This window comes from Phyllobates terribilis, unplaced genomic scaffold, assembly GCF_046119375.1.
Source record: "Phyllobates terribilis strain yellow unplaced genomic scaffold, ASM4611937v1 Scaffold_1__5_contigs__length_1240528914, whole genome shotgun sequence".
Classification (NCBI taxonomy): domain Eukaryota; kingdom Metazoa; phylum Chordata; class Amphibia; order Anura; family Dendrobatidae; genus Phyllobates; species Phyllobates terribilis.
This window is the reverse complement of record NW_027362761.1, coordinates 26949998-26974998: the sequence shown is the minus strand read 5'-3', so window position 1 is coordinate 26974998 and position 25001 is coordinate 26949998.

The window sequence follows — 25001 nt, the reverse complement described above, 5'->3', positions numbered from 1 at the left end:
AAATACCAGACATTGAGAGTATGGCAGAGTTTCCTGCTCTTCCCCTTGTATCTAAGCCGGTCGTCACTGGGGGTACGGGGGGAGGGGCAGAGAAGCATGCTGCTGCGACAGGGGCACAGCATGCCAAAGTGGGCGAGATGGTCATGGCCCCTGGGGCCGAAGGGGTGGTTGGTATTTCTGTCACCCAGGGTAACGGAGGGCCCGTTGAGGTAAATAAAGTGACTGTGGTGGCAGCAGATAAGGAGATAGTTACAAATAATGTTGTAAACAGTGTAAATACTGTAAATAGTGAGCATGCTGGGGCCCTACCTGATCCTGTTGATGTAAGTATGGAGGGAGGTGTGTGGGGGGGTGGGTGTGTGGAGGTTGCGGATGTAGGAGAGATGGAGGTGGTAATGGCTGATGGGCGGATGAATGGGGTGAGTGGTGAGGTGGAAGTGAGTGTGGGGGGTGCAAAAAGTGGTGTGGTTGGTGAGAGTTCCACTGCCCCCTAGCAGTAGGGGTCAGGCCCCAACGGCGTAGCTATGCTGGGGCTGTTTTGGTTGGGTGGTGTGTCTGAGTCTTTGTCTGGGGAGCTCGGCAATGGTGACTTGCAACGGCTTCTTTTGGAGGCCCTGAAAAGGGGTGAGGAAAGCTTTATTGTGGGGAATGGGGTGGTTGACCTGTCTTTTTGGACAAAGAGGCATGGATTATCAGCCTTACAAGAAAAAGGTGCAGGGACGGTGTGGTCTCTGCCGACACCAGAGCAGGGTGGTGCCCGTAAAAATGTGGTCCGTTTTCGGTGGGTGAGCGATGATGCGTGTCCCCGTAGGGACAAGGTGGCGGAGCTCCTCCTGAAGATGGGTTTCAAGGTGGCGAACACCTATGCCTTAATCCAACCTTTCGGCACCACGTACTTTGATGTCAGTTTCGCGAGACCAGAGGACATGGAGCTTTCCTGGTCTCAGTACGAGCTGACTCATAGTCGCCCTGAATGGCGGGGGTTCTCAGTGCAAGCGATCTCCTGTCAGAAAGCGGTTAAGAAAGTGACTGTATTAACAGGTAACGAGTCACTTTCTTGTGTGGACATCATGACCTGAATAAGCAGGTTCGGGGATGTAGTCAAGATCCCCGAAAAAAATCTGGATCGTTTCGGCATTTGATCTGGGGCCTGGACCTTTATGATTAAGTTAAAGGTTTCGGGTAATACCGTTACGCACATCCCTTCCTCAACATTTTTAGGGAGGGATAGGATCATGATCTTTTACCAGGGGCAGCCGAAGGTCTGCCACAAGTGCGGTAGTTCCTCACATTTTAGCACAGTGTGCAAGGTGGTGAAGTGCGCTTTATGTGGGGGTCTTGGTCACCTTGCTGCAACTTGTGGTGACATTAGGTGTAACCTGTGTGGGGATCTTGGTCACCCGTTCAGCCGCTGTCCACGCTCCTTTGCCAATGTGGTCCTGAATCCGGTGGGTTTGACCCGTGGCAAGGGGTCCAATCCTGCTGGTGAAGGGACTAGCGGAGGTTGGAGGAGCGAGAGACCAGTGAAGAGCAGACAGCCGGGTCCCTCTAGGGTGAGGCGGCAAGAGAGACGGCAGGAGGGGCACCAGGGGGGGGGAGTGGAGGGGTGATGACCCTGCCCATAACCCTGGTGTAAGTAGATCTGTGGCTGAGGTCTCGAGCAGTGAGCTGGACGAGGAAGTGGAGAGACTCAATAGAGAGGAAGATGCCGAGGCCTCGCGTTCCTCATGTAGTGAAGATCTCAATGAAGACGCGAAAGAATGGCTAGATGCAAAACATAAAAAGCGTAACGGGAAAAAGAAGGCTAAAATCAAATCAAATCGGCAAGGGGGCCTCGGGGCTCGTCCTTGGAATGGGACCCCCTGGGGACACCAGCTGAGACCCAGACCTAGTTGCTGGAGGAGGGCTCAACCGCCCCGCCCCTGGTGGATCTCACCAACTGGTATCACGTCTTATGTGACATCTCTCCTTCCTCTTCAGATGGGGAGGAGGAGGACCTGGTGCCGGGTGCGGCAGGTGTGGTGGCAGGGACTTTAGAGGGCGCCGGGCCTTCTTCACTGGGGGTGGAAAGTAAGCCCTCGGGGGAGGAGGCTGCGTCGAGCTCTTCAGACAAAGGGGTGTGAAAGGAGGGGATGGATGTGTCTGTATGTTTGAAGCGAGTTGCTTCTACTGAAGAGGTTTCTGTGTCGCAAGGGCGTGGGAAAAAGGTTGCTGTCGAACCCAATCACCCATGATGGCGGCACTCACCCCGTTGACGCTGGCAACCATTAATGTTGCCAGCATAAAGTCAGATGCGGCTAGGTTTACAGCCTTTGATTTTCTCGGTCGACTTGACACCGACATTTTATTTTTGCAGGAGACCAGGTTATCAGATCTGACGTCTTTGCGTAAAGAAAGAAGGGAATGGTCGCATGGGCCTTCCTACTGGTCTCTTGCGGCTGAGCCGTATAGCGGGGTGGCGGTTCTTTTTAAAACCGCAGATGTAGAATGCCGACGGGTTATTGAGTTGGAAATGGGGAGGTGCTTGATCTTGGATGTGCTCATGAAGGTAGAAGAGCTTCGGCTCATAAACATCTATGGTCCACAGTCCAAATGGGATCGTAAAAGTCTTTTTATGAGAATTAAACCCTTTTTGTTTTCTAGCCGGCAGGTGGTCTTTGGAGGGGACTTCAACAATGTCTCGAGGCCCCAGGACAGAAGAGGTTCCAGAGACCGGCTGGCTTACAACAGCGTCGCGTTAAATAGTATAGTTAATGAGGCTCGCCTGGTGGATGTCCACATCAGGAATAACCCAGGCCATGTGGGGTTCACATACTTTAGAGGAAGTCAGACTAGATCTAGAATAGATAGGTTTTATTTAAAGGAGGAGGCTGTTTCCTCACCATTATCGTTGGTGGAGGTAGAATTCTCCGATCACTGTTTGATTTTGTTTTCTTTGAACGTCACAGAGACCCCTCGGATGGGAAGAGGCGTGTGGAAGCTCAGTTCATCACTCCTTCAGGATTCAGCTGTAAGACGGTCCTTTGAGGATTGTTTTCAGAGCCAGGTACCTTTGTTAGGCCTTTGTAGCACTAAGTCGGAGTGGTGGGAGATATTTAAACACCGGGTAGCAAGATTCTTCCGCCGGCTCTAGAACCTCAGAAGCTTGAACAGGGAGCGCCTGTATCAGAGCCTGAGGAGGAAACTCGAGTGTCTTGTCTTGGCTGGGGGTGACCGTGAGGAGATCTCCAGAGTGAAATCCTTACTGAAGAGATGTCAGTATGATAGGCACACATCTTTAGTTTTTGAGAGGTATTTCGGGAAATACTGCTCGCCTGATCCCTACAGAAACTGTAAGATGTCAGTGAATAGTAAGGTTGTGGTAGGTCTGAAGGAGGGTATCAGGGATCTTGGAAGTCGTCAGATCTTATTACTCACATCTCTTGGGTAGGAAGGAACTGGATCGTGACAGGGTGTCGGCTTTTCTGGCTGAGACCATTCCTGAGTCAGGGGTAGACCCCTCGCTTGGTGTTTTGGAAGATGTGATCTAAGAAGAGGAAGTGAGACTGGCGATTGATGGGCTTTGGCTCAAAAAATCGCCAGGTCCGGATGGCTTAACATCTGAGTTTTATAAGACCTTTAAGGACTCCTTGGTCCCCTTGTTGACTCGGGTGTTTAATGAGTGTCTGTCCTCGGGCGCTTTACTGAGATCAATGAGGAGGTCTGCTTTGATCCTTCTTTCAAAGGGTAAGGAGCCGTCACATATTGAGAACTGGCGTCCCATAGCACTTCTCAATGTGGACTGGAAGGTCCTGGCTAAGGTGCTTTTAAATAGGTTCGTGAAATTTGCTCCACGTCTCCTTTCGGAGGCCCAGCACTGCTGTATTCCGGGCCGTAGCACTTTTAGTGCGGTTCCTGGTGTCCGAGAAGCGGTGGAGCGCGGCAGGGCAGGCCTTTGGAAGGGGTTTATGCTGTCCCTGGATCAGGCTAAGGCTTATGATCGAGTTGATCATGGGTACCTTTGGTCTACTCTTCTGAGGTACGGTCTGCCAGGCGGTTTTGTGGATTGGCTAAAAACCCTTTACAGAGGGACAGAGAGCTTTCCGCTGGTGAATGGTTGGGTTGGGCAGCCTTTTGAGGTGGGTTCCGGTGTTCGCCCACGTTGTCCTCTTAGTCCTTTACTGTACTTGTTCGCGATTGATTCTTTTGTTAGAAGGGTGGATCGTGGATCGTTGGTGGGGATAGAGATGGGTGTCTCGGGGGCACGGGAGGTCACTCTGAAGGTAGTGGCCTACGCTGATGATGTCACTGTCTTTGTCTCCTCGGAGGAGGAGGTTGGGGTGGTGATGTCAGAGGTGGAGTGCTACTCTGAAGCATCCGGGTCCAAGGTCAATCAGGATAAGTGTGAGAGTCTCTGGTTGGGAGGGGGAGACCCAGGTTTGGTCTCCCGGACACCCTTCCGGAGCCCCAAGAGTATGCCAGAGTCTTGGGAGTGGACTTTGGCCAGGGTGATTATGCCTCCAAAAACTGGGATGGTAGGCTCGCTTATGCCTCTCGGAAAGTGGACCAATGGAAGGGTTGTTCTCTGACCCTGAGGGAAAGGGTGAACTTGTGTAAGGCCTTCCTGCTTCCTTTGTTAATTTATCTGGGTACTGTCTGCATCTTGCCAGAGCCTTTCTGGACAAGGGTTTATAGCCTGTTCTTCCAACTGTTATGGGGGAATAGGTTGAACATAGTCAAGCGAGAGGTTACTTATCGTACGAGGAGACTAGGGGGTTGAATATGGTCAACCCTGTGGTGTTTCTAGTGAACACCTTTTTGAAAACAAACATTTCTAACCTCTGGAAAGAGAGGGCTCCTCCGTGGGTATTCTCCTGCAGGGGGTGGTTTCGGCCCTTCTTCCAGGAATGGAAGACGGGGGCGCGTGAAGGATCTCCGCATACCTCATGGGTATCTCCCGGCTTATGTTACCCTGGTTTTGAAGACAATACGTCGGTAGGGATTGGGGGTGTGGGAGATAAGAACTCTGTCAAGGAAACTTCTTGATGAGAGGGTCTTGTCAACACACTTCCAAAAACCTCTGGCCCTCAGGGACTGCCCAAGTGGGGATCTGGAGGTAGGGTTAAGGCTTTTAAATTCAAGTAGCATCCCCTTGAAGTTTTTTTACTTGACTTGGCGCTGTTTCCATGGTAAGCTATATGTGAGGGACAACCTGAAGGACAGGAATTGTCCTCGGGAGGATTGTACAGACTAGTGTTGAGCGAGCATGCTCGACACTGCTCGGTACTCGCCCGAGCATCATGCTACTCGGAATGTTCGGCGAGCACCGAGCATTTCCGGGTTACTCGGGCGTGAGCTCGGGTCTCCGCCCTGCATGTTTGGCGCTCTTTACAGAGCCAATGAACATGCAGGGATTGCCAGCCAGTCACTGTAATGCCGCAGCCATGTTGTTTGTGGGCATTACAGTGATTGGCTGGCCGCACAGCGTCACCTCGAGTATTTAAAACGGGGGGCTGCCATTTTGGACACAGTCGCTCCGGATCAGTGTAGGGACAGCGCTACTGATTTAGGAAGAGATATATCCTGCGAAATAGTTAGTGTAGGGTCTGTAAAGGCTTCAGATCAAACAAACAGTCCCTCTCAGGACTAATATCGATCCCAGATATCAGGCAGGCAGGCAGGCTGTATAGGAGACGCAGTGGTTATACCAGCAAACGCTGCATTACAGTCCTGTGTGCTCCTGTTGCTGGACTTAGCTCCAGGTCTCGGGGGCCAGGAAAAATCCTTTTTTTTTCATCTAAATCCTCTTTTTTTTTTTTCCTCCTTCACACTGTACAAATACCCGTCTTATTAACCTTTTGGTGTCGCCCCCCCCCCCCCAAAAAAAAAAAAAGTGTGTCTCTGATTTTTCAGACACAGATATATCTGTTGGAAATAGTCTGGTGTAGGCCAGAGAAATCCAAGTGTGGTTTTGCAGTTCCACGGTTCATACCTCTGTATTATCCACTTTTGGGCCATTTGTATCTAAAAAAAACAGTTTGAGTGTGTCGCTCACTGTACAGCCGCAAATATACAGTTATGTCCATATATATTTGGACAGAGACATTAGTTTTCTAATTTTGGTTCTAGACATTACCACAATGAATTTTAAGCAAAACAATTCAGATGCAGTTGAAGTTCAGACTTTCAGCTTTCATTTGAGGGTATCCACATTAAAATTGGATGAAGGGTTTAGGCATTTCAGCTCCTTAACATGTGCCACCCTGTTTTTAAAGGGATCAAAAGTAATTGGACAGATTAAATAATTGTAAATAAAATGTTCATTTCTAGTACTTGTTGGCAATGACTGCCTGAAGTCTTGAACTCATGGACATCACCAGACGCTGTGTTTCCTCCTTTTTGATGCTCTGCCAGGCCTTCACTGCAGTGGTTTTCAGTTGCTGTTTGTTTGTGGGCCTTTCTGTTTGAAGTTTAGTCTTTAACAAGTGAAATGCATGCTCAATTGGGTTGAGATCAGGTGACTGACTTGGCCATTCAAGAATATTCCACTTCTTTGCTTTAATAAACTCCTTGGTTGCTTTGGCTTTATGTTTTGGGTCATTGTCTGTAATGCACACGCCCGGACTGACTGGCGTGTGCGTGATTAGTGATTCCACTGTGTCATGAACCGGAGAGTGCCTTGAGGGGCGTAACTAAGTATCTGCCCGATCCGACCAAGGTCGCAAGACGGCATACGACGCCAGTGCACCAGGGAGGAACCGAGCAGAGGGACCAGGTGCCACTCCAGGTCAGACCCCGGACACGGCTGTTGACCCACACCGGGGACTACAGGAACAGGCAGGCTAGAGTGCAGGCTGGGTAGGGTCCAGTACAGACTGGGAGATGGGTTCAGAGCCGCAGAAGCGGTAATCAAGCAGAGCAAAGCGAAACAGCAGGTGCGGTGGACAAGGCCGAGCAGAGCAAAACCGCAGACGCGGTGGACAAGGCCGAGCAGAGCAAAACCGCAGACGCGGTGGACAAGGCCGAGCAGAGCGAAACCGCAGACGCGGTGGACAAGGCCGAGCAGAGCGAAACCGCAGACGTGGTAGACAAGGCCGAGCAGAGCGAAACCGCAGACGCGGTAGACAAGGCCGAGCAGAGCGAAACCGCAGACGCGGTAGACAAGGCCGAGCAGAGCGAAACCGCAGACGCGGTAGACAAGGCCGAGCAGAGCGAAACCGCAGACGCGGTAGACAAGGCCGAGCAGAGCGAAACCGCAGACGCGGTAGACAAGGCCGAGCAGAGCGAAACCACAGACGCGGTAGACAAGGCCGAGCAGAGCGAAACCGCAGACGCGGTAGACAAGGCCGAGCAGAGCGAAACCGCAGACGCGGTAGACAAGGCCGAGCAGAGCGAAACCGCAGACGCGGTAGACAAGGCCGAGCAGAGCGAAACCGCAGACGCGGTAGACAAGGCCGAGCAGAGCGAAACCGCAGACGCGGTAGACAAGGCCGAGCAGAGCGAAACCGCAGACGCGGTAGACAAGGCCGAGCAGAGCGAAACCGCAGACGCGGTAGACAAGGCCGAGCAGAGCGAAACCGCAGACGCGGTAGACAAGGCCGAGCAGAGCGAAACCGCAGACGCGGTAGACAAGGCCGAGCAGAGCGAAACCGCAGACGCGGTAGACAAGGCCGAGCAGAGCGAAACCGCAGACGCGGTAGACAAGGCCGAGCAGAGCGAACCCGCAGACGCGGTGGACAGGGCCGAGCAGAGCGAAACCGCAGACGCGGTGGACAGGGCCGAGCAGAGCGAAACCGCTAGTGCGGTGGACAAGGCTGAGCGGGCAGGAACCGCCGAAGCGGTAAGTAAGACAGTACAGTACAGACAGTTCAGACAAGAACAGTTACTGCAACAAAATGCAGGAACAAGCCTAGGTAAAGCCAAGTGCTGGTTCAGACACTGCAGAAAATGGAAACAAACGGACATAAAGACAAAACAGGTAGGAAGCTAGGAGACAGTTCAGACAGGAACTGTACTGCAACAAATACAGGAGCGAGTCTGGGTATGCGGCCCCCAGAGGGCGAGACGAACAGGCTAGGAGCGTGTTCAGACAGGCCTGAAAATACGGCCTCCAGGAAGGCAGACAGACAGCTGGCTAGAGTACACAGACAGGACACAGTTCAGACACGGGAACTGATACCGCAAGGCAGAAAACATAGACAGGACCTGGCACATCAGTGACAAGAAGCCAACTGACAGAACAAGATGCTCAGGCATGGATTCCAAGGAGGAGCTGGTTTAAATACCAGGTGACAGACCGCAATAGGCTGAGGACGCATTAGGGGTGTGTCTGCAGCAGCTACAAGAAACAGGAAGTTCAGCTGGCGTCGCCCTAAGCAGCCAGAGCAGAGCAAAGCAGACAGTATGGAAAGAAGCCAAAGTGGCATTCTGGACTGGAAATCAAGTGCACGCTCTTGCACAGTGGGAGATGGACCACTATGCAAGGACGCCGCCAGGTATGTTACATTGTCCATCTGTAGTATGAAATGACGACCAATCAGTTTGGCTGCATTTGGCTGGATCTGAGCACACAGTATGGCTCTGAAGACATCAGAATTCATTCGGCTGCTTCTGTCCTGTGTCACATCATAAATAAACACTAGTGACCCAGTGCCACTGGCAGCCATGCATGCCCAAGCCATCACACTGCCTCCGCCGTGTTTTACAGATGATATGGATGCTTTGGATCATGAGCTGTACCACGCCTTCGCCATACTTTTCTCTTTCCATCATTCTGGTAGAGGTTGATCTTGGTTTCATCTGAGAATGTTCTTCCAGAACTGTGCTGGCTTTTTTAGATGTTTTTTAGAAAAGTCGAGTCTAGCCTTTATATTCTTGATGCTTATGAGTGGCTTGCAACGTGCAGTGAACCCTCTGTATTTACTTTCATGCAGTCTTCTCTTTATGGTAGATTTGGATATTGATATGCCTACCTCCTGGAGAGTGTTGTTCACTTGGTTGGCTGTTGTGAAGGGGTTTCTCTTCACCATGGAGATTATTCTGCCATCATCCACCACTGTTGTCTTCCGTGGGCGCCCAGGTCTTTTTGCATTGATGAGTTCACCAGTGCTTTCTTTCTTTCTCAGGATGTACCAAACTGTAGATTTTGCCACTCCTACTATTGTAGCAATTTCTAGGATGTTTTTTTTTCTGTTTTTGCAGCTTAAGGATGACTTGTTTCACATGCATGGAGAGCTCCTTTGACCGCATGTTTACTTCACACCAAAACCTTCCAAATGCAAGCACCACACCTCAAATCAACTCCAGGCCTTTTATCTGCTTAATTGAGAATGACATAACGAAGGGATTGCCCACACCTGTCCATGAAATAGCCTTGGAGTCAATTGTCCAATTACTTTTGGTCCCTTTAAAAACAGGGTGGCACATGTTAAGGAGCTGAAACTCCTAAACCCTTCATCCAATTTTAATGTGGATACTCTCAAATGAAAGCTGAAAGTCTGAACTTCAACTGCATCTGAATTGTTTTGTTTAAAATTCATCATGGTAATGTCTAGAACCAAAATTAGAAAACTGTTGTCTCTGTCCAAATATATATGGACCTAACTGTATACAGTGGTGGCCAAAAGTATTGGCACCCCTGCAATTCTGTCAGATAATACTCAGTTTCTTCCTGAAAATTATTGCAATCACAAATTCTTTGGTATTATTATCTTCATTTAATTTGTCTTCAATGAAAAAACACAAAAAGAATTGTCCTAAAGCCAAATTGGATATAATTCCACACCAAACCTAAAAAAGGGGGTGGACAAAAGTATTGGCACTGTTTGAAAAATCATGTGATGCTTCTCTAATTCGTGTAATTAACAGCACCTGTAACTTACCTGTGGCACCTAACAGGTGTTGGCAATAACTAAATCACACTTGCAGCCAGTTAACATGGATTAAAGTTGACTCAACCTCTGTCCTGTGTCCTTGTGTGTACTATATTGAGCATGGAGAAAAGAAAGAAGACCAAAGAACTGTCTGAGGACTTGAGAAACCAAATTGTGAGGAAGCATGAGCAATCTCAAGGCTACAAGTCCATCTCCAAAGACCTGAATGTTCCTGTGTCTTCCGTGCGCAGTGTCATCAAGAAGTTTAAAGCCCATGGCACTGTGGCTAACCTCCCTAGATGTGGACGGAAAAGAAAAATCAACGAGAGATTTCAACGCAAGATTGTGCGGATGGTGGATAAAGAACTTCGACTAACATCCAAACAAGTTCAAGCTGCCCTGCAGTCCGAGGGTACAACAGTGTCAACCCATACTATCCGTCGGCGTCTGAATGAAAAGGGACTGTATGGTAGGATACCCAGGAAGACCCCACTTCTTACCCCGAGACATAAAAAAGCCAGGCTGGAGTTTACCAAAACTTACCTGAGAAAGCCTAAAACGTTTTGGAAGAATGTTCTCTGGTCAGATGAGACAAAAGTAGAGCTTTTTGGGAAGAAGCATCAACATAGAGTGTATAGGGAAAAAAAAGAGGCATTCAAAGAAAAGAACACGATCCCTACAGTCAAACATGGCGGAGGTTCCCTGATGTTTTGGGGTTGCTTTGCTGCCTCTGGCACTGGACTGCTTGACCTTGTGCATGGCATTATGAAGTCTGAAGACTACCAACAAATTTTGCAGCATAATGTAGGGCCCAGTGTGAGAAAGCTGGGTCTCCCTCAGAGGTCATGGGTCTTCGAGCAGGACAATGACCCAAAACACACTTTCAAAAGCACTATAAAATGGTTTGAGAGAAAGCACTGGAGACTTCTCAGGTGGCTAGCAATGAGTCCAGACCTGAATCCCATAGAACACCTGTGGAGAGATCTCAAAATGACAGTTTGGAGAAGGCACCCTTCAAATATCAGGGACCTGGAGCAGTTTGCCAAAGAAGAATGGTCTACAATTCCAGCAGAGCATTGTAAGAAACTCATTGATGGTTACCGGAAGCAGTTGTTCGCAGTTATTTTGGCTAAAGGTTGTGCAACCAAGTATTAGGCTGAGGGTGCCAATACTTTTGTCTGGCCCATTTTTAGAGTTTTGTGTGAAATGATCAATGATTTGATTTTTGCTTCATTCTCTTTTGTGTTTTTTCTTTGCAAGCAAATTAAATGAAGATAATAATACCAAAGAATTTGTGATTGCAATCATTTTCAGGAAGAAACTGAGTATTATCTGACAGAATTGCAGGGGTGCCAATACTTTTGGCCACCACTGTATATATTTAAAAAAGTCTGGTATACTATACACCAGTAAATTATAACTGTGGTTTTGCTGTTCCACGGTAAAAAATCTCTATTATCCTGCTTTTGCCATTTTTTACCGTAAAAAATAAATAGTGTCTCCTGATTGTTCAGACACAAATATATCTGTTGAAAATAGTCTGGTGTAGGCCCGAGAAATACAAGTGTGGTTTTGCAGTTCCACGGTTCAAACCTCTGTATTATCCACTTTTGGGCAATTTGTATGTAAAAAAAAAACAGTTTGAGTGTGTCGCTCACTGTTCAGCCGCAAATATGTATATTTAAAAAAGTCTGGTATGCACCAGTAAATTATAACTGTGGTTTTGCTGTTCCACGGTTAGAAATCTCTATTATTCAGCTTTTGGTATTTTTTCCGTAAAGAAAAACAGTAATATTTTCTCCCTGATTGTTCAGATTGTTTAAAAGAGTCTGGTGTAGGCCAGAGAAATAGAACTGTGGTTTTCCTCTTCCACGGTTCTAATCTACTTTGTTTTACCCTTTTTCCATTGATGGTGCGAGTGTAAGCTATTTAACTTACTTTACAATGGGCAAGGCGCGTGGCAAGGGACGTGGAAGTGGACGTTCTGGTGATGGTGCGTGCAGAGGATGGGGCCGTGGCCAAGGTGAAAATGTGCCACAACCAACAGCCACATCTTCTCGCTCCCACTTCTTGACCGAATTACTAGGGAAGCACAGAACAACACCAGTATTGTGAACTGATCAGTGTGAACATGTTATTAATTGGATAGCAGATAATACTTCCAGTTACTTGGGCACCACCACCTCCGGCCTGTCTTCCACACGGTCGACTCTTTGTAGCCGTGAGTCTTGACCACATACTTCTCCTCACCCTGATGCTCCTTCCTCCCACCATGCCGAGTGTCGTCAGACAGCAACTGATCCCACACTTGGACACTCTGAAGAGCTGTTCACTGGTCCATTTCCAGATTAGTGCCCCTCGCCTGCTCCGCTTGAAGTGGTGGAAGAGGAGATCCCATGTAGCGATGCCCAAATATTTGACCAGCCACGGCCACAGGAAGTCGACGCTGGCAATTTGTCACAAGAGGTGGAAGATGACGAGACACAATTGCCAGGAATTGAGGAGGAGGATCGTGGTGCGCAAGTGGAAGAGGAGGAGGTGGTGGATGATCTAGTAACTGACCCAACGTGGCAGGAGGACATGCAGAGCAAGGCCAGCAGCACACAGGGTGAGGGAGGCAGAGTACCCCAACAGGCAGGAAGAAGCAGTGTGGTGGCCGCACACAGAAGGCAGGCAACAGTTCTCCGTAACACCAACACGAGGGACGCTGGCAGTACAACCGGTAGGTCTTCCAGTGTCTGGAATTTTTTTAAAGACTCTGCTGATAACCCAAAAAAGGCCATGTGTACCACCTGCCATGCCAGCATCAGCAGGGGTGACAAAACTACCAGCCTGACCACCACCATCATGATCAGGCACATGGCAGCAAAGCACCCGACTTTGTGGGCCGAACCCCAGGGTCCACGACCAGTGTCAGAGCGTGTCACCACTACTTCTTCCACTGTTGTGCGTGCAATAGAACCCCTGTTGTGTGTACAAGGCAATCCCCTGTCCATACTGCATGCAAAGATGCCCCCTCCTCTCAGTCTTCACTTGTTATGGCAGTTTCTCAAGAAACAGCATCAACGTCCATGTCCCACTGCAGCGTTCAATTGTCCATATCCCAGACCTTTGAACGAAAGCGGAAATTCGCAGCTAACGCCCCACAGGCCACAGTCCTAAATTCGCACATTTCACAACTGCTTGCGTTGGAAATGCTGCCTTTTAGGCTGGTGGAGACGGAATCCATCCGCAACCTTATGGCGGTGGCCGTCCCTCGGTACTCGGTCTCCAGCCGACACTATTTTGCCCGGTGTGCCATCCCCACACTACACAAGCACGTGTCCCAAAACATCTGCCGTGCCCTCAACGTAGTTACTGGGAGAGTCCACCTGACAACTGACACGTGGACAAGTGCTTGTGGCCAGGGACGGTACATCTCCCTCACGGCACACTGGGTAAACATAGTGGAAGCCGGGACCCAGTCGGACCTTGGGACGGAACACATCCTCCCCACACGAAGGATTGCGGGCCCTATGTCAGTCAGAGTTGCCCCCCACAGTGTGCAGCTCCTGCGCATCATCCTCCTCCTCCTCCTCATGTTCAGCCTCCATCTCAGATATCACCACATCAGTTACAAGCTGGAAGCACTGCACAACAAGGCCGTCGATGTTCAGGTCAGACTCCACACATAAGACCTCAGGAGTGTACCTGGATGTCTGACATCTGTACCATCTTGACAAACTTTGAGGAGTCCACCCAGATGGTGAGTGGCGATGATGCCATCATTAGCGTCAGCATTCCACTTGTCTGTCTTTTGCAACGCTCTCTGCAGAGAATTAAAGAGGAGGCATTGCAGCCAGAGTATGATGAGATGGATCAAGAAGCCGTAGCGGTCGATTACACACAGCTCAGCCTCATCTCATCCCAACGTGCATTGGGGGACAATGAGGGAGAGGAGGAGGAAGAACAGGAGCTTGTATCATGCACTGTAGACGGTAGTACCTGTACAACTGTCATACCGTCGGTTCAGCGTGGGTGGCCTGAGGACAGGGGGGCGGAGGAAGAGGAGGAGGAGAGCATGGTCAGTCGTCATCTTGGTGAGGACACGGAAGTCTTGCCCGTTACCAGTCTGGCACGCATGGCTGACTTTGTTACGCTGCCTTAACCATAACCCTCGCGTTGTCAAAATGTTGGGTAACAGTCATTACTGGTTGGTGACACTTTTAGACCCCCGCTAAAAGGAGAACTTTCACTCTTATTCCTGAGGTGGAGAGGTCTACAAAAATGGGGCAATACCAGAAGGCCCTTGCTGCAGAACTGTTAAAAAAGTTCCCATCTGAGCACGCTAGCGGCAGAGGTCACAGTTCGTTGACCAACCAAGGCGTACAAGTGAGAGAGAGGCAACTCCAATCTAGCAGAGGCAGGGGAACACTGTCAACGTTCTGGGACAGTTTTCTGAGACCCGCCCAGCTTACAGGCCCTGAGGCGCGGGGTACTCTCACAAGGAGTGGAAAGTTTCAAAAGATGGTGAGGGAGTACCTTGCCGACCGTACCAGCGTCCTCCGTGATTCCTCTGTGCCTTTTAATTATTGGGTATCCAAGCTGGACACTTGGAATGAACTCGCTCTGTACGCCTTGGAGGTCGTGGCCTGCCCTGCCGCTAACGTGTTATCGGAGTGTGTTTTTAGTGCCGCTGGGGGAATTATGACTGATAAGCGCACTCGCCTGTCAACTGACAATGCTGACAAGCTGACCCTTATCAAAATGAACAAGGGCTGGATTGGGCCAGACTTCTAATCACCACCAAATGACAGCAGAGTAACATAAAGTCAAATCCACTGTGTTATTTCGGGGGGTGTATTCACATGCACCGCTTCACACCCACACATGGGTATACGCTTCCTCACTTCGGCTGTTTTATGTTCTTCTCCTTATCCTCAGCCTCCACCACCACTATACCACCAGGGTGACCGTGGTCCGTGTTGCCAGCATTGAAAGTTCCTCCTTCCTAATTTTTGCCAGCTTTTGCTTGGAAGGCATAAGCAAATACTATGGGAGACCCACTCCCCAATAATGGGAATAATATTTTTAAGATGCTGTACTGTATGGCTCTTGTAAGGGACATTGCAAGTTCCTCCGTCCTAATTTTTGGCAGCTTTTGCTTGGAAGGCATAAGCAAATACTATGGGAGACCCACTCCCCAATAATGGGAATAATGTTTTTAAGATGCTGTACTGTATGGCTCTTGTAAGGGGCATTAAAAGTGTCTTGTTAAGCTACTGTGACCTCCACCACTTTTCCGAGCGGCATTAAAACCATCTTGTTAAGCTACTGGGACCTCCACAACTTTTCCGAGGGGCATTAAAAGCGTCTTGCTAAGCTACTGGGACCTCCACCACTTTTCCGAGAGGCATTAAAACCGTCTTGTTAAGCTACTGGGACCTCCACGTCTCTTCGGAGGGGCATTAAAAGCGTCTTGTTAAGCTACTGGGACCTCCACCACTTTTCCGAGGGGCATTAAAACCGTCTTGTTAAGCTACTGGGACCTCAACGTCTCTTCTGAAGGGCATTAAAAGCGTCTTGTTAAGCTACTGTGACCTCCACGTCTCTTCCAAGGGGCATTCAAACCGTCTTGTTAAGCTACTGTGACCTCCACCTCTCTTCAAAGGGAATTAAAAGTGTCTTCTTAAGCCACTCTGAACTCCACAGCTCTTCCAAGGGGCATTGAAATGTTGTTTTTAATTACCTCTAACCTCCACGACTCTTCCAACGGGCATTGCATTTCCTCCTAATTTTAGTCAGCTTTTGCTTTTCAATGAAAAGGCTAAAACTAAGGGAGACCCACTCCCCAATAATGGGTAGAAGGTTTTTAGTACGCTGTAATCCACATCTGTTTCAAGGGGCATTGCAGTTCCTCATAATTTTTGGAAAGCCTTCCATTCACTGCTTAGGCCAACAGCCAACAGTATACAGGAGACCCAGTTGCTATAAATGGAAAAAACGGTTTAGTTAAGGCCCTCTGACCTCCATGTCATTTCTAAGGGGCATTGGAGTGCCTCAAAATTTTTGGTAGGCATTGCACTCACTTTATGCCCTATAACTTTGTAGCCCAACCGCTCATTTTGTTACAGAAACATATCCTACAAGACATATGTGGTTGACTGGCCTGATATTGATGTGAATGGTCCCTGTTCCTCCTGCTCTTTCTCCTTTGCCACTACCTCATCCATCATTCATCACCTGAAGCTTTGTTTTAACAGGAGTCATAGAACTGGGATAGTAGCAGGAAAACATCCAGCAATCCTCGGAGGAGGTGGGATATGCGCCAAAACGCTGACCACTTCAGGCCTAGCCGCTACTACATAAATGCGCTTGCATTCCATGAAAACAAATCAGATGCTAACTTCTATCATCATCATGGTTCTCACCTTGGAACTCTCAACTCCCCTGATGGAGAAGCCAGGGCCCACCGGAGGAGTCTGGTTCTCTGGTGGGCTCGTCCAATGCTGCCCTAAAGCAGGCCGGGCTAAGAAAAGTGTGTGGGGGGATGTTCCAAGGAGAAAATGGGGTCGGCTGGGGACCGAGTATGGACACCCGGCCGCGTGGCGGCTGGGGACCGAGTATGGACACCCGGCCGCCGGGCGGCTGGGGACTGAGTATGGATTCCAGGCCGCCAACGCAGCCATGACGTGGTGGCCAGATTCCGCCTCCACATGCCTAAAAGGCCCAATTTCAAGTGCAAGCAAGCAGTATGTAATTGCAGCCTGGGGGTGGGTGGGTGGTTGGCTGCATATTTGCGCTTACATTGCAAGGAATGGGAGAGGTACAATTGAACACTGCCCTGGGACAAGGACTTGAACGGGGATAGTTGCAAGTCTGCAACGACAGGTGCAGGGTGGGAGGCATCTTCACATGTACCATGAACAGGGGTTTGGCATGCACACACTACAGCGGAATAGGCTGTCCTTCCCACTAAATGCACTGGGTAGGGCACAGGTAATGTTTTGGTATGCGCGCTTAATCTTATGTATAAGGCACACCGGGACAAATAGGGGCGGCTGGGGACTGAGTATGGATACCTCGCTGCTGAAGCAGCCATGAGGTAGTGGCCAGCTTTGGCCTCCTCCAAAATTAAAGGCCCCATTTCAAGTGCAAGCTAGCAGTATGGCATTGCGGCCTGGGGGTGGGTGGGTGGCAGGCTGCACACTTACGCTTGCATTAAAACAAAGCAGATGCTAATTTGTATCATCATCATCATGCTCCTCACCTTGGCACTCTCAACTCCCCTGATGGAGAAGCCAGGGCCCACCGGAGGAGTCTGGTTCTCTGGTAGGCTCGTCCAATGCTGCCCTAAAGCAGGCCGGGCTAAGAAAAGTGTGTGGGGGGATGTTCCAAGGAGAAATACGGGCGGCTGGGGACCGTTTATGGACACCCGGCTGCCCCCAGGCGGCTGGAGACCGTGTGTGGACACCCGGCCGCGGGGCGGCTGGGGACCGAGTATGGACACCCGGCTGCCCCCTGGCGGCTGGGGACCGAGTGTGGATTCCAGGCCGCCAACGCAGTCATGACGTGGTGGCCAGATTCCGCCTCCACATGCCTAAAAGGCCCAATTTCAAGTGCAAGCAAGCAGTATGGTATTGCAGCCTGGGGGTGGATGGGTGGTTGGCTGCATATTTGCGCTTGCATTGCAAGGAATGGGGGAGGTACAATTGAACACTGCCCTGGGACAAGAACTTTCACGGGGATAGTTGCAAGTCTGCATCTTCTGATGCGGCAAGGATGACTTCTGATGGGCACACTTTTAGGCAGTGACCTGGGTGTCAGAGATGCTTCCAGGGGTCTTCCCCATGCTGTTCCCATGTCTTTTCAGCACTGTATGCATGTGTCACACAGTACATGGCCAGATAAGGTTGTAAAATGTTAAAATGACATTTCCCGGTGAATGCATTTGTCACGGTTGAAAGCAATACAAAAGTGCAAAAACGCATAAAAAATGCTAATTGTGAACATAGCCCAAGGTGTGGAGGAGTATTTTTTGGGGGGGTTATTTATTTTACCTTATACACAAGTCTTTACCCTGAAAAGGAACTTCCTTAACATATTTCACAGGAAAGGAGTTTCAGTTTGTGAACGTTTTATTGTGAGCCCTTAAAAGTGGCTTAATACCTCTGACCACGTTGTTGACAGCAGTGACCTGGGGGTCAGAAATGCTTCCTGGGGCGATCCCCATGCTGTCTCCATGTCATTTGAACACTGTCACTATTGTTTTGGGCACTTGTTAGGCTTTTAAGAGACTGCCGGGCGTGCCGCCACAAAAATGCTCGGGTCTCCCATAGACTAACATTGGGCTCGTTGCTCGGGTCGAGCACCCGAGTATCACGGTGAGCTCGGCCCGAGCTTCGAGCACCCGAGCATTTTAGTGCTCGCTCAACACTAGTGCAGACATGTTGGAAAGCATGGAGCACTTCCTGCTTCGGTGTCCCTTCAATATAGAGGTTTACAACAGGGTGGGTGCTTCCATGGGTTGGCCTCGGCTGGCTTACCTCTCCTACTCTGAGTGGGCCTATGGGGAGTTCAGAGACCTTGGTGGATGGGACAGAACCACTTTATTCTTAGTTAGCATAGTAGTTCGGTATTTCACATGGAATGCACGTGCCTTAGTATCGACGGGTAGCAAAGTCCTCCCTTTGGAAGAAGATTGCAGTAACATCTTAGGTGACCTGGTGAAGGTACGCTCCTTGGAGTACGAACGACTGGGTGCACGGAGGGCCTCTCGGCTTTGGAGAGGGTTCTCCTTTGGGGTGCCTTAGTCTTGTAGTACTCCAACTCTTTTCTCCTGGTGGGGGTCTGGTTTCTTTCACAATTAGATTTTTGTTTTGTTTTGGCTTGATAAGTAGTGGAGAGGGTTTTCAAGCACCAAACTTGAGCAAATGGGTTTTGTAATGTGAAGTTTGTATATAATATATAATATGAGGTATGGTTATCTGTATATAAAATATGTGGTTATTTTAGTAAAGGGGTTTAGTTAGGTGGGGTGGGGGTTTCTTTCTGGGTTGGAGGGGGTTGTGGGGTTTTGGTGTTCTAAGGACTGGTCTGGCCTGGCCCGGGCCCATCCGGGGAAAAACATTGGAGTCTGACCCAAGCTCGGAAAACTGTCCTTGAACTTGGTGGCCGGTGTTGGATCAGGGGTGGTGGGTTTAGGTAGAGGTTTAGGTTAGGTGGTGGTGGGGGGAGGGGGGATAAAAAATTCTGTATATTATTTGAGGATTTGTTAGTGGTGTTATAGGGTGTTATGTTTGGTATTGTTGGGCAGTGGAACTGGATGTGGTAGGAAGTTGTAAATAGCTTGTTGTAATAGTTTTTGTTGTATGTAGTGTGAGAGAGTGGTGGGACAGGTAGGGTACCTGTTAGGTTTTGCTGGGGTTTTTTTTGCTCTGTATGAGTTTGTTTATGTTTTGTTATTTGTAATGTTTCTACTTTTCTAATAAAATAGAGTTCCAGCTCCAATAGCGTCCACTAAAGCTGCTACAGTTAAAAAGCTTTTATAAGGATCGAGCTTGGCGGTCCGCCGCAAGGCGTGCTACCACCAGTCCCAGCCCCCTTGCCTTGGGGCGCCTCCCCGATGCTCTTCACTGAGTGTCCCAGGGGCCCGAAGCGTTTCCTTTAAAAAAATGAAGTGTCCAAACCACAGGTGGTGTAGCTTGCTTAACAGCTGGGCTACTCCACTAACTAGCAGACACTGCTACTAGACCCAAAGTATTGCCTGGGCTGGATGCAGTTAAAAATTTGTAATTAGATCTACAGGCGGTGTAGCTTGCAAAACAGCTGGGCTACTCCACTGACTAGCAGACACTGCTACTAGGCCCAAAGTATTGCCTGGGCTAGATGCAGTTAAAAATTGTTATTAGATACAAAGGCGGTGTAGCTTGCTTCAGATGGACTACTCCGCTGACTACCAGACACTGCTACTAGACCAAAATGATTGGCTGGGTTAGATCCAGTAAAAAATTGTTATTAGATACACAGGCGGTGTAGCTTGCTTCACAGCTGGGCTACTACACTGACTAGCAGACACTGAAGCTTTGGCGCAGACCTCTGATTCCCAGGCTATAGTATGAGTAAACAGCTCTTCAGACAACCATCTGTGTTACCCCAAGCCATAGTGTATGTAGTTTCTTACGGTTAAAAGGGGGGGGGGAGCGACCCGACCCACCTGGAATTGACGATGCCAACGTCATGTAAAACACAGCAAGGGGACTCCAAAAAGAGTCTCCATTTCTTCCAAAAATTGTGGCACAGACACCACTTAAGTGGCATCAATTGCTTAAAATGGTTGGTGAGGTGATTTTCCAAAATCCTCAAGCTTTTAGTCTCCGCAGGATGACACAGGGGTAGAAAAGTCCTTGCGGATCCATGATTTGTTCATCTTTATGAACGTGAGTCTGTCTACATTGTCAGTGGACAGCCGCGTGCACTTATCTGTCAGCACACCACCAGCAGCGCTGAACACACGTTCAGAGAGAACGCTGGCTGCGGGGCACGACAAGATCTCCAAGGCGTGAGTGGCAAGCTCAGGCCTTTTTTCCAGATTGGAAGCCCAAAATGAGCAAGGGTCCAGTGACACAGTCATGGCTTCGATGTTCACTTGGAGATACTCCTGTACCATCCTCTCTAGGCGTTGACTATGTGTCAGACTTCTTGTCTCCTGTGGCCTTGCAAAGGATGGTCTAAAAAATTGGTGAAACGATTCCACAAAATTGCTGTTACCAGCAGATACTTTCCTCTTTACTCTCCAAATCACACCTCATTGTAACGGGTCTGGGAGGCGGAACCTCTGAGCTACTATACAAGGGGGCGGTCCTTGTAAGGGAGCGGGTGGCGACCAGGCAGGCAGTCACAGCAGGTGACCGGGACAGTCTCTGGAAGAACGGGCAGGAGGTCACGGCAATTGACCGGGGCAGTCTCTGGATGAACGGGCAGATGGTCACGGCAAGTGACCGGGGCAGTCTCTGGGTAAAGGGTTGGTACGACCTGTGGCGGCTGATGGTAGACGTGAGCTCCCAGGTGAGCAGGCGAGAGTCTCTGGATAAATGGGTGGTCACAGCATGTGACGGCGGAGCCTCCAGGAAGACCAACAGACAGGCGGCAGATGAGCGCTCCCAGGTGAGCGGGCAGAAGTCTCTGGACAGGCGGGTGGTCACAGCACGTGACGGCAGAGCCTCCAGGTAGGCTAGCAGGCAGGTAGCAGATGTGCGCTCCCAGGTGAGCGGGCAAGCTGGTCCATAGACAGACTGACAGGAGTTGGAAGGCAGACCGTCGGACCTCAGGCAAGCAGGCAGGTAGCTGATGTGCGCTCCCAGGTGAGCGGGCAAGCTGGTCCTTAGACAGACTGACAGGAGTTGTAAGGCAGACCGTCGGACCTCAGGCTAGCAGGCAGGTAGCAGAATATCAGGCAGGAATAAGACAGCAAGCTGGCAGGAATCTGGCAGGTATCTGGCAGGTAACTGGCAACGGGACCTGAGGGCTGAAGCAGAGTAGTGAACAGTGCAACAACATTGCTCGGGCACCTCCATTTTGGAGGAAGTGCCTTATATACGGTGAAGTCCTCCGGCCATTGGCCGGGGACTCCTTAGGACAGCGCGCGCGGCCCCTTTAAGAGGGAGGGAGAGCGCGCGCGCCCTAAGCACAGTGGCCGGGAAGGAGCGCGCGCTGCCAGCAGAGCGGGAGGAGGACGCCGGGCACGGAGCAGAGAGGTGAGGGGAACAGCGTCCCTGCCTAGCAGAGGGCAGGGACGCCGGCGCTACAGTACCCCCCCCTTTAGGCCCCCCCTTTTTTAGGCCAGACAGAAATTTAGCAAGGATAAGAGGGGCATGGATGTTCTCCCGGGGCTCCCACGTTCTCTCCTCAGGACCAAACCCCTTCCAATCTACTAGAAAAAAGGTCTTTCCTCTTACCCTTTTGGTGGCAAGAATGTTCTCTACCTCAAACTCGTCCTCAGCAGAAACCGGAGCAGGAGGCGTACCTGTAGACTTGGAAAAAGAGTTAAGTACCACAGGTTTGAGGAGAGATACATGGAAGGAGTTAGGGATCCGTAAGTTGGCTGGGAGTTTCAATTTATAGGCCACCGGGTTGATCTGACTGATGACCTCCAGAGGACCGATGAACCGAGGCCCTAACTTGTAAGAAGGTATCTTGAGTCGGACATATTTAGATGAGAGCCAGACTTTATCTCCAGGACGAAATTGTGGAGGATCCAGGCGTTTTTTGTCAGCGTGTCTTTTCATCCGTTCGGACGACTGAAGGAGTGCGGATCGGGTACTCTCCCAAATGGAGGAAAATTTGCTAACGAGAGATTCCGCAGCCGGGTTGTCCACAGAGGTGGAGACAGGAAAAGGAATCCGAGGATGCTGACTGAAGACTACAAAAAACAGGGATTTGGAGGAGGATTCGCTCTCGTGATTGTTATAAGAGAACTCGGCCCATGGTAGGAGATCCACCCAGTCTGAATGATGGGCATTAACGAAGTGCCGGAGGTAACTGGTCAGGTTCTGATTGATCCACTCCACTTGACCATTGGACTGTGGGTGGTAAGCGGAAGAGTAGTCCAGGGTGACGTCTAGCAGTTTACAAGTGGCTCTCCAGAAGCGTGAGGTGAACTGTACCCCACGATCCGACACGATGTGGAGGGGCAGGCCATGAAGACGAAAGATGTGACGAATAAAGTCTTTAGCTAGCTCGGGTGCAGACGGGAGGCCTGGCAGGGGAACGAAATGAGCCATCTTGGAGAAGCGGTCAGCGACCACCCAAATGACCGTACAACCGGCAGAGACTGGGAGGTCAGTTATAAAGTCCATTGCTATATGCTGCCAGGGGGCAGCAGGTACAGAAAGCGGAAGGAGGCGACCGGCTGGCAGATGTCTCGGAACCTTGTTGCGGGCGCAGGACACACAGGCAGAAACAAAGTCTATTACGTCCTTGTGCAGGGTAGGCCACCAGTAGTGCCGGGTAATAAGCTGGAGGGTCTTTTTCTGACCGGCGTGGCCAGCCAGTTTAGACGAGTGACCCCACTGAAGGATCTTCTCCCGATCAGGTACTGATACGAACGTCTTTCCGGGAGGGAGACTATTTAGACTCACGGGAGCCACCTGCATTACTCTGGCGGGATCGATGATGTGTTTCGGATCTTCCTCGAGATCAGACACCAGAAAGGATCGAGACAAGGCGTCCGCCTTGACGTTTTTGTCAGCCGGGCGAAAATGAAGAACAAAATCAAAGCGAGCAAAAAACAAGGACCACCGGGCTTGGCGCGGGTTAAGTCTCTGGGCATGCTGGAGGTAAGCCAAGTTCTTGTGATCAGTGTAAATTATTACCGGGTGAAGAGCCCCCTCGAGCAGGTAACGCCACTCCTCCAATGCCAGTTTGATGGCCAATAACTCTCGGTCTCCTATGGAATAATTGCGCTCTGAGGAGGAGAAGAGTTTAGAGAAGAAGCCGCAAGTTACCATCCTCCCGGAAGATGATTTTTGAGTAAGAACCGCTCCGGCTCCAGAGGAGGAGGCGTCAACTTCCAGGAAGAACTGCCTGTTGCCGTCCGGGCGATGCAGCACCGGGGCGGAAGAGAAGGCCTGTTTTAAGGAAAGAAAGGCCTCCTCTGCTTCGGGCGGCCACTCTTTGGGATTAGTACCCTTACGGGTGAGCGCGGAAATTGGGGCAGTCCGGGAAGAGAAGTGTGGTATGAAGAGGCGGTAGTAGTTGGCGAAGCCCAGGAACCGCTGAATGGCCTTCAACCCCTCCGGTCGAGGCCATTTCTCGATGGCAGACAGTTTCTCTGGATCCATTCGTAGGCCGGTCTGAGAAATAATGTAGCCCAAAAACGGAAGCGAGGTCTGCTCAAAGAGGCACTTCTCGTATTTAGCGAAGAGGTGATTCTGCCTGAGCCTGAGCAGGACCTGACGAACGTCCCTCCGGTGAGTCTGGAGATCCGGAGAGAAGACCAAGATGTCGTCCAGGTACACCACTACGCAGGAGTAGAGAAGGTCCCGGAAGATGTCATTGACCAACTCTTGAAAGACGGCAGGAGCGTTACAGAGACCAAAGGGCATTACCAGATATTCATAGTGGCCGTCCCGGGTGTTGAATGCCGTCTTCCATTCATCCCCCTGACGGATACGAACCAGGTTGTACGCCCCACGGAGGTCCAGTTTGGTGATGATTCTAGCCCCCCTCAGACGATCAAATAACTCCGGAATGAGCGGAAGGGGGTACTTATTCTTCACCGTGATCTGGTTAAGGCCTCTATAGTCTATACAGGGACGGAGAGAGCCGTCCTTCTTTTTGACGAAAAAGAAGCCTGCTCCCGCCGGGGAGGTAGATTTCTGGATGAATCCCCTGGCCAGATTCTCCTCAATATATTCGGACATCGACCGGGTCTCAGCAGCGGATAATGGATAAATACGCCCACGGGGGGGAGTAGTACCGGGTAACAGGTCGATAGGGCAGTCGTATGGTCTATGAGGGGGTAGTGTCTCTGCCACCTTTTTATTAAAGACATCAGCATAAGATCAATAAGGAATCGGAAGTCCAGGTAGATTAGCTGGGGTAGGAGAAGGACGGACGGGATGGACGGGAACCAGACAGGTCTTATGGCAGTCCTGTCCCCAGCGAAGGACTTCTCCGGTCTGCCAGTCAAGCACGGGTGCATGTCTCTGGAGCCAAGGTAGACCTAGCAAGAGGGCGTGAGAGAGTCCAGGCAGAACATGAAAGGAGATACTCTCAGAATGCAGCATTCCCACCTGCAGAGTAATGGATTCAGTGATGAGTTGGATGGGGCGTGGTAAGAGACCCCCATCCACGGCAGCAACAGACAAGGGTACAGCCAGAGGTTTGGTGGGGATGCGGTATTTCTCTACCACGGACTGTGAAATAAGATTCCCGGCTGCTCCAGAGTCAAGTTGGGCTAGTTCGAAATAACGGTTCTCCCCGCAGACGATTGAGACTAACAGCAGCAGAGATGGAGAGGATTTATTCTTGTCTAGGTCGACCTCTCTGAGCGAACCTAGACACAGGCGTTTCCCGACCTCTCCGGGCAGGCACGGATCCGGTGCTCCTTACTGCCACAGTAGAAGCAGCTCCACTCGGCACGGCGTAAGTCCTGACAGGTTTTGACCA